Source organism: Onychostoma macrolepis, chromosome 05, assembly GCF_012432095.1.
Source record: "Onychostoma macrolepis isolate SWU-2019 chromosome 05, ASM1243209v1, whole genome shotgun sequence".
Lineage (NCBI taxonomy): Eukaryota > Metazoa > Chordata > Actinopteri > Cypriniformes > Cyprinidae > Onychostoma > Onychostoma macrolepis.
In genome coordinates this window covers 1,622,867-1,637,601 of record NC_081159.1, presented here as the reverse complement: position 1 = coordinate 1,637,601, position 14,735 = coordinate 1,622,867, and the positions used below count along the sequence as shown (strand labels likewise).

The window sequence follows — 14,735 nt, the reverse complement described above, 5'->3', positions numbered from 1 at the left end:
TTGATTTTAATTGGCTGTAAACGTTTTACATTTACATTTAGTCATTTTGCAGACGCTTTTATCCAAAGCGACTTACAATTGGGGAATACATAAAGCGATTCATCTTGAAGAGGCAATCAGACAGACGAAGTGCTTGCAACACCAAGTCTCAGGCATTGTTCAAATAAATACAAACTACCAAAGGAAGGAATAAGTAAAGAGATTTTTTTTTTTTTTTAAGTTTAGGATGAAGTCAAGTGCCGTCGAAAGAGATGAGTTTTCAGTTGTTGCTTGAAGATTGACAGGGATCCAGCATTCCGGATAGAGGTGGGAAGATCGTTCCACCAGCCAGGAATGATGAACGAGAATGTTCTGGAGAGTGATTTTGAGCCTCTCTGTGATGGTACCACGAGGCGTCGCTCACTAGCAGATCTCAGACTTCTGGAGGGGATGTAGTTTGTTAATAGAGAGTGCAAGTAAACGGGTGCTGAGCCAGTGGTTGTTCTATATGCAAGCATCAGTGTCTTGAACTTGATGCGAGCCGCGACTGGTAGCCAGTGCAGGGAGATAAAGAGAGGTGTAACATGGGCTCTTTTGGGCTCGTTGAAGACCAGTCGTGCCGCTGCATTCTGAATCATTTGTAGAGGTTTGACTGTGTTTGACGGAAGTCCAGCCAGAAGAGAATTGCAATAGTCCAGCCTAGAAATGACAAGGGCCTGGACAAGAAGTTGTGCAGCATGCTCTGTCAGAAAGGGCCTGATCTTTCTGATGTTGTATAGTGCGAACCTGCAAGATCGAGCAGTCTTTGCAATGTGGTCTTTGAAGGTCAGCTGATCATCAAAGATTACACCAAGATTTCTGACCGAAGTTGATGGGGTTATTGTTGATGAACCTAACTGGATCGTGAAGTCATGCTGTAGAGTCGGAGTGGCAGGGAGGACAAGAAGCTCAGTCTTTGCCAGGTTGAGCTGCAGGTGATGTTCTTTCATCCATGCCGAGATGTCCGCTAGGCAGCCTGAGATCCTTGCAGCTACCGTTGGATCATCTGGTTGAAAAGAGAGATAGAGCTGTGTGTCATCAGCGTAGCAATGGTATGAGAATCCATGTGCCTGGATGATGGGACCCAGTGATATAGTGTATGTGGAGAAGAGGAGGGTCAAGAACTGATCCCTGAGGAACCCCAGTGACCAGTGTATGTGCTTTGGATACCTCCTCCCAGGCCACCCTGAAAGACCTACCAGTGAGATAGGATTCAAACCAGCGAAGTGGAATGCCAGTGATGCCCAGTCATGAGAGGGTGGACAGGAGTATCTGATGATTGACAGTGTCAAACGCGGCAGATAGATCCAGCAGAATGAGGACTGATGATTTGGAATGGGCTTTTTCAATTCGCAGGGCTTCAGTGACCGAGAGAAGCGCAGTCTCAGTTGAATGGCCCCTCCTGAAACCTGACTGTTTAGCATCCAGTTTGTCGTTCTGTGAAAGAAACAGTGAGACTTGGTCGAAGACAACTCGTTCAAGTGTTTTCGCTATGAACGGAAGGAGAGAGACAGGTCTGTATTTTTCTATAAGAGAAGTGTTTAATGTAGGTTTTTTGAGCAGTGGGGTTACCCGAGCCTGCTTGAACGTAGTGGGGAAGATGCCTGTGAGGAGGGATGTGTTGATGATGTGTGTGAGTGCAGGTAAGAGTGTGGGTGAGATTGCTTGGAGAAGATGTGAGGGGATTGGGTCAAGATGACATGTTGTAGGATGGTTGGAGAGGAGAAGCTTGGATACTTCAGCTTCAGTGAGGGGACAGAAAGAGAAGATGGGAGTTTTAGCAGTGGATGTGGTAGGCTGAGGGTCCTGTGTGCGTGGAGGTGAGAACTGACCACTGATCGATCTAGTTTTGTCTGTAAAGAAAGTGGCAAAGTCATCAGCTGTAATAGAGGTGGAGGGAGGAGGTGGAGGGGGACAGAGGAGAGAATTAAATGTTCTGAAGAGATTACGCATGTCTGGAGCGCTGTCGATCTTGTTGCGGAAATGTGAGGATTTGGCAGTGTGGACTTTAGCAGAGAAGGATGTGAGCAAAGACTGGTACCTACTGAGGTCCGACAGATCGTTTGATTTGCGCCATTTTCTCTCTGCCGCTCTGAGTGTAGTCCGATGTTCACGAAGAACCTCGGATAACCAGGGGTTGGAAGGAGCAGCCCGTGCTGGCCTAGAAGAGAGAGGGCAAATGTCGTCTAGACAAGAGGTTAAGGTAGAGCATAAAGTCTCAGTAGCTGCGTTTACATCCAGAGATGAGAAATGGGTGGGTGATGGAAGAGAGGAGGATACTACAGAGGAGATGGGAAGGAGAAAGGGAGCGCAGGTTTCGTCTAAAAGTAACTGGTAGGGGGGTTGGTGGCACAGGAGAAGCAAAGTGTAATGTAAATGTAATGAAGAAATGGTCCAAAGTATGTAGCGGTTGTACCAGAATGTTATCTGCAGTACAATTGCGTGTGTAAATTAAGTCAAGTTGGTTGCCTGATTTGTGCGTGCTAGTAGTGGTAAGGCGATTGAGATCAAATGAAGCAAGGAGTGAGTGGAAGTCTGTAGCATAAGGCTTGTCTAGGTGAATGTTGAAATCACCAAAGACTAAGAGCGAAGTACCATCCTCCACGAAAGAGGACAGCAGCCCGTCCAGCTCCTCTAGGAAGGTGGCTAGAATTTGGCTAGGGGGACGGTAAATGACCACAATCTGGAGTTTTATGGGAGCTGATACAATAATGACATGAGATTCAAATGAGTTGTAGTTGCATAGGGGATAGCGGTTTGAGTATTTCCAATTGTTAGAAATGAGCAGACCAGTGCCTCCACCCTGGCCAACTTGGCGCGGGGTATGAGAGAAAGAGAGATTAGTAGAGAGAGCAGCTGGGGTTGCTGAGTCTTCTGGACGAATCCAGGTCTCAGTCAAGCCCAAGATGCTGAGCGTGGATTTTAAAGAAAAAACTGAAATAAAGTCAGCTTTGTTGACAGCTGACTGACAATTCCAGAGACCCACAGAGAAGGAAAGAGGTGTAGTGGAGGAGGTAGAGATAAGGCGCAGGTTAGCAGGGTTACGTTGCCGTCTGCATGTGACGTTAGAGCGTGGTTGAGAGAGAACCGGAATGGTTTGGAAACACATGATAGAGGTGGCAGGAAAGAGGATAGAAACGGAGAGTGTGTAAGGGAAGGGGGAAAAAAGAAAAGATACTTAAGTGTGTCGCTCGGAGTCGTTGCTCGGTTAAAGTCGCGCAGGAAAAGTCGATGGTCTTTACCCTCGTCGGTCTTCACACGAGGAGGCTGAACGCTTCCGCTGATGCTTCCGCGTCAGCGCTCGGACCTCTGATAAATACAGCCTAACACACTACAGTGAAAACAGCTGTGGCCGGCTTCTGATTGGCCCAGCCAATAGCCAAGTGCAAATAACTCAAGACGAAACTAACACTTCGCTTGCAAGGAGCAAAGAAAATGGGAATTTTGGTTTTATATGGGAATATTACACGACACACTGAACCTTTAACAATGCATTGGCGCAAAAACGCACACCTTTTAGACCAGTTTCACATGATTTCTCGACTGTCACAAATACTGCCTAAACAAAATACTGATTTTGTGCACTTTTTATGTAGCCTACCGACATTTTAAATTGGCCTTTGAACTTGCATGGCAAAAAAAAAAGCCATACCTTGCCAAAACACTGACAGAACCCATTGATCTAATGGCATTGTTGAGGGATCCAAACGCAAACTTTGCATGCAGCAATCAGAGGCAGCATTGACAGCGCTCTGATCCAATGGCATACAGGCATCGTCAGAATGACAGTCCTCTAGCCCAATGATGTTGGGGGATCCAGTGGGGGCGGCAATCATATTTCAGGGTGTCCGTGCCACTCTTGATCACAACTCTGTTAAAATGTAGCGGCAGTACATGTGCTCATTGGCGCCCCTCCAGCTGGTGGCGCTCTAGGCGACCGCCTAGCTTGCCTATGCCTTGAAACGGTACTGCTTCAAATGTGTGTTTTGAAACCATTGTGTTTTTTTGTAAATTGCTAACGACTTCAAAGATGATCTGATTCATCAAGCATGTAAACTCAAATCCTTGTGTTTGTTATACATCTTAACCGCTATTTAAAAAAACCCTATGGAAATTCCCAAGGGAACCCATGCCAATTTAGCTTACAAACTGCTATGGAGAATGAACAGTTTATATCAAGTTTATATCAAGGGTGTGATTCTGTGAACTCATGCAGTCAGACCGTCCAACCTCTCAACATCATCCATCATGCTGTTTACATTTATTGTCCCTTTCCATCATACATGAATGTGTGTGTGAGTGACGTCAGATGGAGGTGTGTTTTGAGGTGTTGGCTTGCTAAGCGTGTTTACACTTCACTCAGCATATTAGCTCTGTCTGCTCTTCACACTACCCTCATGCTGGTACCAAAAGTGTGTGTGTGTGTGTGTGTGTGTATGAGAGAGAGAACAACAAAAGGAATGAACGTTTATTCACAAGAAACACAGAGCACATACAATGTCTGGATCATGGAGATACAGAGCAGAAAAACAGACATACATCCACTCTCTTTCTCTAACCAGCAGACCGGCTTATCAGTCTTTCCTGCTTTCTTCTAATGGTACATCCATGTTATCTTTCTGTCTGGACCTGATAGACATCACATATGGACTATGCACTCACAAACACACTGCCAACAATAACTTCTCACTTAGAAATAAAAAAGGCATTTGTTTAGTAAACAGACAGATAGCCTTTGGTGAAGTCAGGACCTCGTGTAGACTAATTTTCCTATCACTTCTTTGAATAATCAACTACCTGCAAACTTTAGTTTTATTCCAAACTCTTCCTGTAATGGTGTAAAATAAATTAATAAATACAATAAAATGTAGCTGTTGCTTTGTTTACGATGACAGTCCAAATCGATTTTAGACATAAAAAAAAAAAAAGTATATATATATATATATATTTATATAGTTTATATATAGTTTGCAGATATATATATATATATATCAGTGGCGAGCGGTGACTTTTTTAACAGGGTATGCTGAGTGCTAAGATTAAGGACCCCCGAATCGCTTTTAGGGCACACTCAAAGAGGAAAACACCGTGGCAGGTGTCGATTTAAAAATATGCACATACCTACCTCAGGCTATTTGTAAATTAAATTCATCTCCAATCCTTCTATCGTTTCAGGTTTATCCATAGTTATTGGAATGCTAACAAACAGCTGTTTTCCAAGTAAAAACCGCCAAATAACGTTTTATTCAGAGCGTGGGAAGATGGGGGATTTCCCCGGACTACGTCTCTGCATCAACTGAATGAATTTATTTTTTATTCCCAGTGAATAGGAGTTAAAACTCCCACCCGGATGACAATAATAGACCATGCAAAATTAAAAATAAAAATAAAATAAAATAAATAATAAAATAATAATAATAATAATAATATATTTAAAATATTGCCAAGTAACGTTGCAAACAACAATAAAATCACAGAAGGACTTTAACTGTAAGCGACACAAGTATACGGAAAAATACAGTTATGATTTTTATTTTATTTTTTTTTCATATGATTTCGTAGGGTTAGTTTTGCATCAAACACAATGTAATTTTCGGCAATCGAGATCTGGCAGCTAAAGCGCATTTTTCCACCTGGGCAAGCGCTTCGCGGACAGCTTACCTCGCGCGTGAAATCAGCCGCATACCAGCAGAACACTGAGAACGCGCTACAATCCTGACGAGTCAGCTTCCGTCACTGTCTCACTGACGTAGATTTACAGAAAATCTTTTTTTTTCAAATAAATAATTTTACATACTTATTCCCAATCCCAACACTTTATTAAGCTTTAAGTCACATCTCAAATGACAAGAGATCAACTTATAATCATGTTTATATTCATTAGCCCGTGAACTCATTCTCTCAGACGGCCTGGGTATGCGGCGCATTCGCAGCTTATATGGACGGAACGCCACTGATATATATATATATATATATACACCGATATATATATATATATATATATATATATATATGAATTCTTCAATTCTTTACAATTCTGATTGTGATCTGCTTCCTTTACAATTCCATTAATGAGTCTTTGAGTAATTTTGAGCGAATTCCTCATAATGACAGCAGCACTAATGCAGTGTTATTGTGGCATAACTGAGAGACTATTATAGGTTTTACTATTGTTCCGAACATTTTAGGTTTCTATGATCCGTTTTCTTTTAGATTGTTATTTTAGTACATCAAGGTAAATGAAATGACAGATGATGAAAAATATTGCCTTTGCAACTACCTGAATTAAATTAAGTTAAATATTTTAAAAATAAAATAAAATAAATAATAAAATAATAATAATAATAATAATATATTTAAAATATTGCCAAGTAACGTTGCAAACAACAATAAAATCACAGAAGGACTTTAACTGTAAGCGACACAAGTATACGGAAAAATACAGTTATGATTTTTATTTTATTTTTTTCATATGATTTCGTAGGGTTAGTTTTGCATCAAACACAATGTAATTTTCGGCAATCGAGATCTGGCAGCTAAAGCGCATTTTTCCACCTGGGCAGCGCTTCGCGGACAGCTTACCTCGCGCGTGAAATCAGCCGCATACCAGCAGAACACTGAGAACGCGCTACAATCCTGACGAGTCAGCTTCCGTCACTGTCTCACTGACGTAGATTTACAGAAAATCTTTTTTCAAATAAATAATTTTACATACTTATTCCCAATCCCAACACTTTATTAAGCTTTAAGTCACATCTCAAATGACAAGAGATCAACTTATAATCATGTTTATATTCATTAGCCCGTGAACTCATTCTCTCAGACGGCCTGGGTATGCGGCGCATTCGCAGCTTATATGGACGGAACGCCACTGATATATATATATATATATATATACACCGATATATATATATATATATATATATATATATGAATTCTTCAATTCTTTACAATTCTGATTGTGATCTGCTTCCTTTACAATTCCATTAATGAGTCTTTGAGTAATTTTGAGCGAATTCCTCATAATGACAGCAGCACTAATGCAGTGTTATTGTGGCATAACTGAGAGACTATTATAGGTTTTACTATTGTTCCGAACATTTTAGGTTTCTATGATCCGTTTTCTTTTAGATTGTTATTTTAGTACATCAAGGTAAATGAAATGACAGATGATGAAAAATATTGCCTTTGCAACTACCTGAATTAAATTAAGTTAAATATTTTAAAAATAAAATATTTTTATTTCAGTCAAAATTAATTTTATTTCAAGTAACTTTTTTTTTTTTTTTAGTTTTAGTTTTAGTCAACTCTAATAACCCTGGTTTAATGTGCCTCTGATGTCTGTATTGCATATTTTAACCAGAGATGTGTTCGTGCAAGAACTGTTTACGGAACTGAACAACATGACGGTCAATTAATCATACTTTACAACTGGGAGAAAAAAATAAAAATTCAAACTGGTTCTGAATAAGAACCGGTTCTTGATTCCCTGTTTCCGACAATCATTAAATGGTCTGCATGTGAACAATGCCTAAGAAACTTGTTTAAAGTAGTCAGTCCTGAAGCAGCGTGATGTGGTATGTTGTGTCTTTGTGGGTGTGTTGAGAGTGTTTGCGGACAGCAGCTGGGTCCTGTTTTCAGCATGAAGTTAAAGGAGATCATGATATACTCAGACGAAAGCCCTGCTTCAATTATATGCATTATACAGCGACGAGCCATGTCTGCAAGCGTATCAGGTTATAGTGAAAAGGAACAAATGAAAGGGAGGGAAAATCAACATCTAAACCCAACTTTGGTGCATTATTTAGTGTATTATTTTTTGTTTTCGCTAGCCTTTTTATCCATAGCAACTGATGCAAGGACAGTTCTCTTAGTGCAACCACACCTCCCAGGATGATGTATATAGGCAACTTTCCATTGAAAAACCCTTCTATTAAGCAGGTGCCATTTGTGTCTCTCATAAAAATACTTTAGCATCAATAGTTTTTTCTGTGTCTCATTCTGTGTACTTTTATAAACCCATAAGCAAAAAGCCAGTGCCTTTTTCCCCCTTAAAAGGTCTTCTATGTGTTCAGCCTCTTCTTGTTGCATTAGGATTAGGAAGTATACGCATGTTTTCTAACATTAACATTTATTATATTTGCTAGAATTTGTCTAAATTAAGTTGTAATTATGTATTATTAAGAGACTTACTGTAAAGCGTTATATTTTCATGAAATATTCCATAGAAAAGATAATGACATTATCATTTTAGCTTTAAGTAATTTAATTATTTGCAGATTTATCCTCTTTTGTGTCCTTTGTTTTCATTTTTTTTTTTAAATGAAAAAGGCACCCATTTTATTTATTTAGCATCAGATGGTCATGTTAATGATCCATTTCTTGTTTTGTGGGGTTATGGATAAATATTTAATTTCTTTGTGCATATCAGACAGTGTTGCCAGAGGCTACTGTATGTGCCGATTTCTCCGGTTTCAAACGGATGTGTTTTCAAGTAGACTGGCACACAGAAACAAGCCTCCCACAACACTCCTGTTCTCCCACAAATTGTTCTTCTCTGCACCGCTCCGAACTCTTCTAAACTGAACTGAATTTATAAACTCTTACCATTTCTGTTCCTCACCATATGTGACCCTGGACAACAAAACCAGTCATAAGGGTCAATTTTTTTTTTTTTTGTGAAATTGAGATTTATACATCATCTGAAAGCTGAATAAATAATCTTTCCATTGATGTATGGTTTGTTAGGATCGGACAATATTTGGCTGAAATACAACTATTTGAAAATCTGGAATCTGAGGGTGCAAAAAAAATCTAAATATTGAGAAAATCACCTTTAAAGTTGTCCAAATGAAGTTCTTAGCAATGCATATTACTAATCAAAAATGAATTTTTGATATATTTACGGTAGGAAATTTACAAAGTGTCTTCATGAAACATGATCTTTACTAAATGAAAGAAAAATGGATAATTTTGACCCATACAATGTATTGTTGGCTATTGCTTTCAAATATACCTGCGCTACTTATGACTGCTTTTGTGGTCTAGGGTCACACACACACACACACATATATATATATATATATATATATATATATATATTTACCAAATCCAGATTCTTTGAATACCTGGAAACAGGCGGTGCACGACCCAATGAGGCCACCAGTGGGAGAAAAAAGAGAGTTTGAAATCTCCCGAGAACAGATGATTGAATTATTTAGTGTATATCTGTAATTTGATCTATTTTTCTATGATGCAGAGGTACTAGAGAGGTTCATTTGTCTTGTGCCACAGCTTGCTTTGGGTGGTCTTTTTGTTTGGAGGGTGCTTGCGAGTCTTTGAATGGTGATATCGAGGCTGAAAAGCCCCCCTGAGCCCCTTTACCCAGCCTGCTCTGTTTACAATTGCAGCCGCCACGTTTGGGTTTTGCAGTTTAACAGAGTTTGCTTTGGTCTTTTTCTTTGTATGTTTATTAAGAGATGAAACACCATGGTTAAGAATTAGCGACTGTTGTCGTGTGCTGTTTGATATGTGCATGTTCATGATGAAAAGCTTTCCTTGCTTGTATCTTTTCACATAATGTGCCAGCATACCTCTTGACATCAATGCATGTGACATGTTCAACAGAACACACTCACTTCCTTTTTCTCACTCTATACACTCACTGGCTCGGATGACTGCAGACTTGCATAGTAAAGTTACACTGTTCCTGTCATACAGCCTGTCAAGTTATGTTCAGAAACAAAGCACACAGGGCCAAAGAGAGCTTCATCACGCATGCAGAGACTGAATCAGGCCCTGCTTCTGTTCAAACAGTAGTACTAGTGACTTCCACATTGATTTTTCAATTGCATCTCAATTGTTTCCCTTAGACTTTTTGTTATTTCCATTATCTTGCTTCTCACATGGGTCTCCCCAAGAATTTCACAAGATATTTTAACAATGTCACTATCTAGCCAGAGGTTTTTAAACTTCCAAACAGGGTGAAGAAAATCCATTATTGGCGTACTTTGTGCTACAGTTAATTATATAAATCGTAAGATTAATTATACTGTATGCATTTTAATAATTTAATAATTTAATACAGAGAGATGGATAGACAGATTTTTTAATTTATTTTTAATTTAATTCATTTTTGATATTATTTTAGTTTGATATTTTGGCCTTAGTACACAGAAAATACTGTATAAAATCTGTTTAATTTAATTAAATTACATTTAAAATTAAATTTAATTACATTTTAAATTTAATTTAATTAAATTTAAAATAATTAAATTAAAAATAATTTAATTAAAAATTAAATTTAAAATAATTTAATTAAAAATTTAATTTAATTTAATTTAATTTATGATCCTTATTTATTCCCACACAGTATTGAAGGGTTTTAACCATGAAAATATACAGTATAACTGCCTTTGTAAAGGGATCATTATATTTGGGATCAAAAAATCATGCATTTTCATATGATCTGTTTACGCCCCACTGAGTTTTTTTGTTTTCGTGTGAATCCAATAATCCAAATTCTTATCAAATCGACAAATTGAAAAATGGCTACGTTTTTTCTTAATATTAGGTTATAAAAATCACCATCGAGGTTATATGGAAAACAGGGGCTCGGACATTATGTAAAATATCTCTTTTGGTTTTACATAAAGTTAAACAGGTGACAAGAGAGTGTGTAAATGATGCCAGACTTTTAGGAGAAAGTTGGAATGTATTGAGAAGTGTAAGTCTTTTGGACTATAATATTATATTATTTGTGGTTTATTATGACAAGAATGATCTTTAAGAAAAGCTCTTAATTGTCTCCTGCATCTTTTTTTTCAAAATGACTAATATCGCTACAGATTGACTGTGAAGTCTCCTCTATATTATGCTTCTTCATCTCAAATGAAGGAATAAATTAATGCATGTGGTGATGTCTGCTTCGCTTTACATCTGGGGTTCCTGTGATGAAATCTTTTTTTAATTTCCCTCAACACAAAAAGGAAAAGAAAAAAAAACACAGAGGAAGAACAAGAATCATAAATCACTTCATTGTAAACAGTGCTGACAGGGAGTCTGATCTGAATTTTGATATACGATTCAGCCGACCTAAAACGCTGAAATATACCCATCATAAGAAACCTAATTTCGGTCATAACTCAGTTTTTACAACATGTATAGTCTCTGTATTTTGCCTTTTTAGGGCAGTATGGAACATCCAAGTGATCCATTAGTAATTTGCAGGACTGAAGCACAGGACGCTCATCCATCTGTAAACTTCCGCATTTGAGACAATGAACATCATTCAAGATCACCACTTACCTTCCATTTGTCTCCTTCCATCCTTTGCTACCCGTCCCTTTCCTGCCATCCCTCAATGCTCTGACAAAGTGTCACTTGTTTAAGATGCAGCATGGGAAAATTAATTATATTTTAACAGGTTAAAGGAGTAGTTCACATTCAGTTTGCTGAAAATGTACTCACTCTCAGGTCATCCAAGATGTAGATGAGTTTGTCTCTTTATCAGAACAGATTTGGAGAAATGTAGCATTGCATCAGTGTCTCAGCAATGGATGCTCTGCAGTGAATGGGTGCCGTCAGAATGAGAGTCCAAACAGCTGATAAAAACATCACAATAATCCACACCACTCCAGTCCATCAGTTAATGCCTCGTGAAGCGAAAAGCTGCATGTTTGTTAGAAATAAATTCATATGTAAGGTGTTTTTAACTTAAACCGTCGCATCTTGCCAAAATAAGACTCCATAATCCATAAAAATGCTTTTTCCAGTGACTGGACTGTTTGCACTTGTAAATGGTGCTTGATCTGTATATATTTCTCTCCTGATTTAAGCCAGACTAATTTTTCACTGGAGAAAGCAATATCAGATGATTCATATTTCAGCCAAAATAAATATATATCTTCATAATGCATTTGTTTCTTACAAACACAAAGCATTTTACTTCTCCAGATGTTAACTGATGGACTGGAGTGGTGTGGATTATTGTGATGTTTTTATCAGCTGTTTGGACTCTCATTCTGACGGCACCCATTCACTGCAGAGCATCCATTGCTGAGACACTGATGCAGTGACGCATTTCTACAAACCTGATGAAGAAACAAACTCATCCTAATCTTGGTCTGAGAGTGAGCACATTTTCAAACTTTCATTTTTGGGTAAATTCTTCATTCAATGCACAGATTGCTTGCTAACATGGGATAACATGATAAAGAAAGTGCCACCATCCAGGCCCGGTTCTGCAGGGGTGCTAGAGGGTGCTAAGTGCCCTCAAACAAAACCAGTAGCACATCAATAGCACGGTTTGCTCTCTGGAGATCGATTTCAATTTTTTTTTTTTTTTTTTTACATGTTTTTGCAGCGTTGAGCAATATAGCCAATCACAGACATACACTCTTAAAAATAAAGGTGCTTCAGGATGCCATAGAAGAACTTTTTTTGTCTAAATGGTTCCATAAAGAACCTTTAACTTTTTTAACCTTTAACTTCTGAAGAACCTTTCTGTTTCACAAAAGGTCCTTTGTGGTAAAAGAAGGTTCTTCAGATTATATAAAGGTAAGAAAGAGATGGTTCTTTAAAGAACCTTTGACTAAATGCTTCTTTGTGGAACCAAAAATGCTTCTTCTATGGCATCGCTGTGAAGAACGTTTTAAGCGCCTTTATTTTTAAGAGTGTATCTGTTGATTTCTTGAATCAGAGGTATTTAAGATACAGTAGAATCCATGCACGGCTCAAATTGCCGGAGTTTTTGTTCAGATATTGTGTTGAGCATGAATCATCTCATTATAACAAAGTGTAAACGAGATGCAAATAAGAGATTCGCTGTGCAGCGTAGAGAACATTGATTATAACGTTTCTTTGTGAGATCGTGATGAATTAAGATGAGTGACATATGTGACCCTGGAGCGCAAAACCAGTCTTAAGTCGCTGCGATATATTTGTAGCAACAACCAAAAATACATTGCATGGGTCAAAATTATCAATTTTTCTTTTATGCCAAAAATCATTAGGATATTAAGTAAAGATCATGTTCCATGAAGATATTTAGTAAATTTCTTACCGTAAATATATCAAAACTTCACTTTTTTATAAGTAATATGCATTGCTAAGAACTTAATTTGGACAACTTTAAAGGCAATTTTCTCAATATTTTAATTTTTTTGCACTCTCGATCAATGGAAAGCTTATTTATTCAGCTTTCAGATGATGTATAAATATCAATTTCGAAAAATGTACACTTAAGACTGGTTTTGTGGTCCAAGGTCACATATGTGTATATATACAGTATATGTTATATGTTAAAGCACCCTCACTAATTTAAGAAGCAACCTCAGTGATTTGACTCTGGATCCAGGCCTGCCATCGTCTCCTCTTCTCTCTGTCCAGCTGCTGTATTCTAATTTAGGAAAGAGAAGAAGCCATTCAGGATCCATCTGTCAACACTATAACTACTTGTGACCCCCAGATCAGAGGCTTCCTTTCCCATCACCTGCACGTTCTTCTGCGCTAACCCGATATCACATAGTGAATTCACAGTTCATGAACACAAGAATATTTTTTTCCTTCATCGGTGAAAACATTTTCATCACGTATTCACAACTTTTCAAGCAATATGACAATTTGGTGAATCTTTCCTCTTGGGTCTGACCAGATGTGTCGTGTCAAGGGTGTCGACAGGCGGCTTTTGTTCACAGCTGCTGATGAGAAAGACTGAATCCATCCGGTCACACAAGGATAGTGTCATCTGAATACTGAATAATTAATATCAGCATGATTGCAGATGTTAGAACAGAGATGATTTAGATAACTTCATAAGAACAGGGCCCTTTAGAGCCCGATGAATACCTGGGAACTGCTGTTTATTTATTATTCGTGGTGCTTTGTCTCTTATCACAATGAACTAGCATTGTATAGCTTCTAGATCACTGGGGAACAAAACATAATCAGCGTGCACCAAAATACAGCCATATAAACATAATACACGGTCTTTGTCCACCGCCGCACGTAAAAGCATTTAGACTGAATTTTTAATAAAGGCACATTGTGTCCAATAGTACTGTTTAAATTATGTCCGTTAGCACATGTGTATCTCTGTGAAGTCTGAGGTTTGGTTTCAGAATGGTGCTCACAAGCCCCCCTTTGTGGCTTTGTGTTTTTGTTTTGTTTAGTATTATGGTATTATTTATTACAATTAGGGTTAGGGTTAGAGTTTAAAGGACATATTAATCAGGTATGTAATACCTAAATATAAAATGACTTAGCATTTCCAAGCTTAAAGTTCTTGAAGTTCTTAAAATGTTTCACATGTACTCAACCATTCTACGATTTGGTGCCTTTAAGATTTTTAAACGTATTTGTCTCTTATGCTCACTAAGGCTTCATTTATGTGATCAACAATACAGTAAAAACTGTAATATTGTGAAATATTATTACAATTTAAAATAACTGTTTCATATTTTAATATATTATAAAATGTAATTCATTACTGTGATGGAAAAGCTGAATTTCCAGCATCATTGCTCCAGTCTTCAGTGTCACATGATCCTTCAGAAATCATTCTAATATTCCTGAGAAACATTTCTGATTATTATCACTGATGAAAAAAGCAGTTGTGCTGCTACATATTTCTGTGAAAACTGTGATAGATATGATTTAGACAATTATAACAATAATAGACATCTGAAATAGACATCTTTACTGTCAGTTATGGTCAA

General features: G+C 37.9%; 1 pseudogene; it reads right to left on the bottom strand.

Annotated features, from left to right (window-relative positions):
• Positions 1 to 239: 239 nt before the first annotated feature.
• Positions 240 to 4,265, bottom strand: LOC131540310 (uncharacterized; annotated as a pseudogene).
• Between the last annotated feature and the right edge of the window lie 10,470 nt (positions 4,266 to 14,735).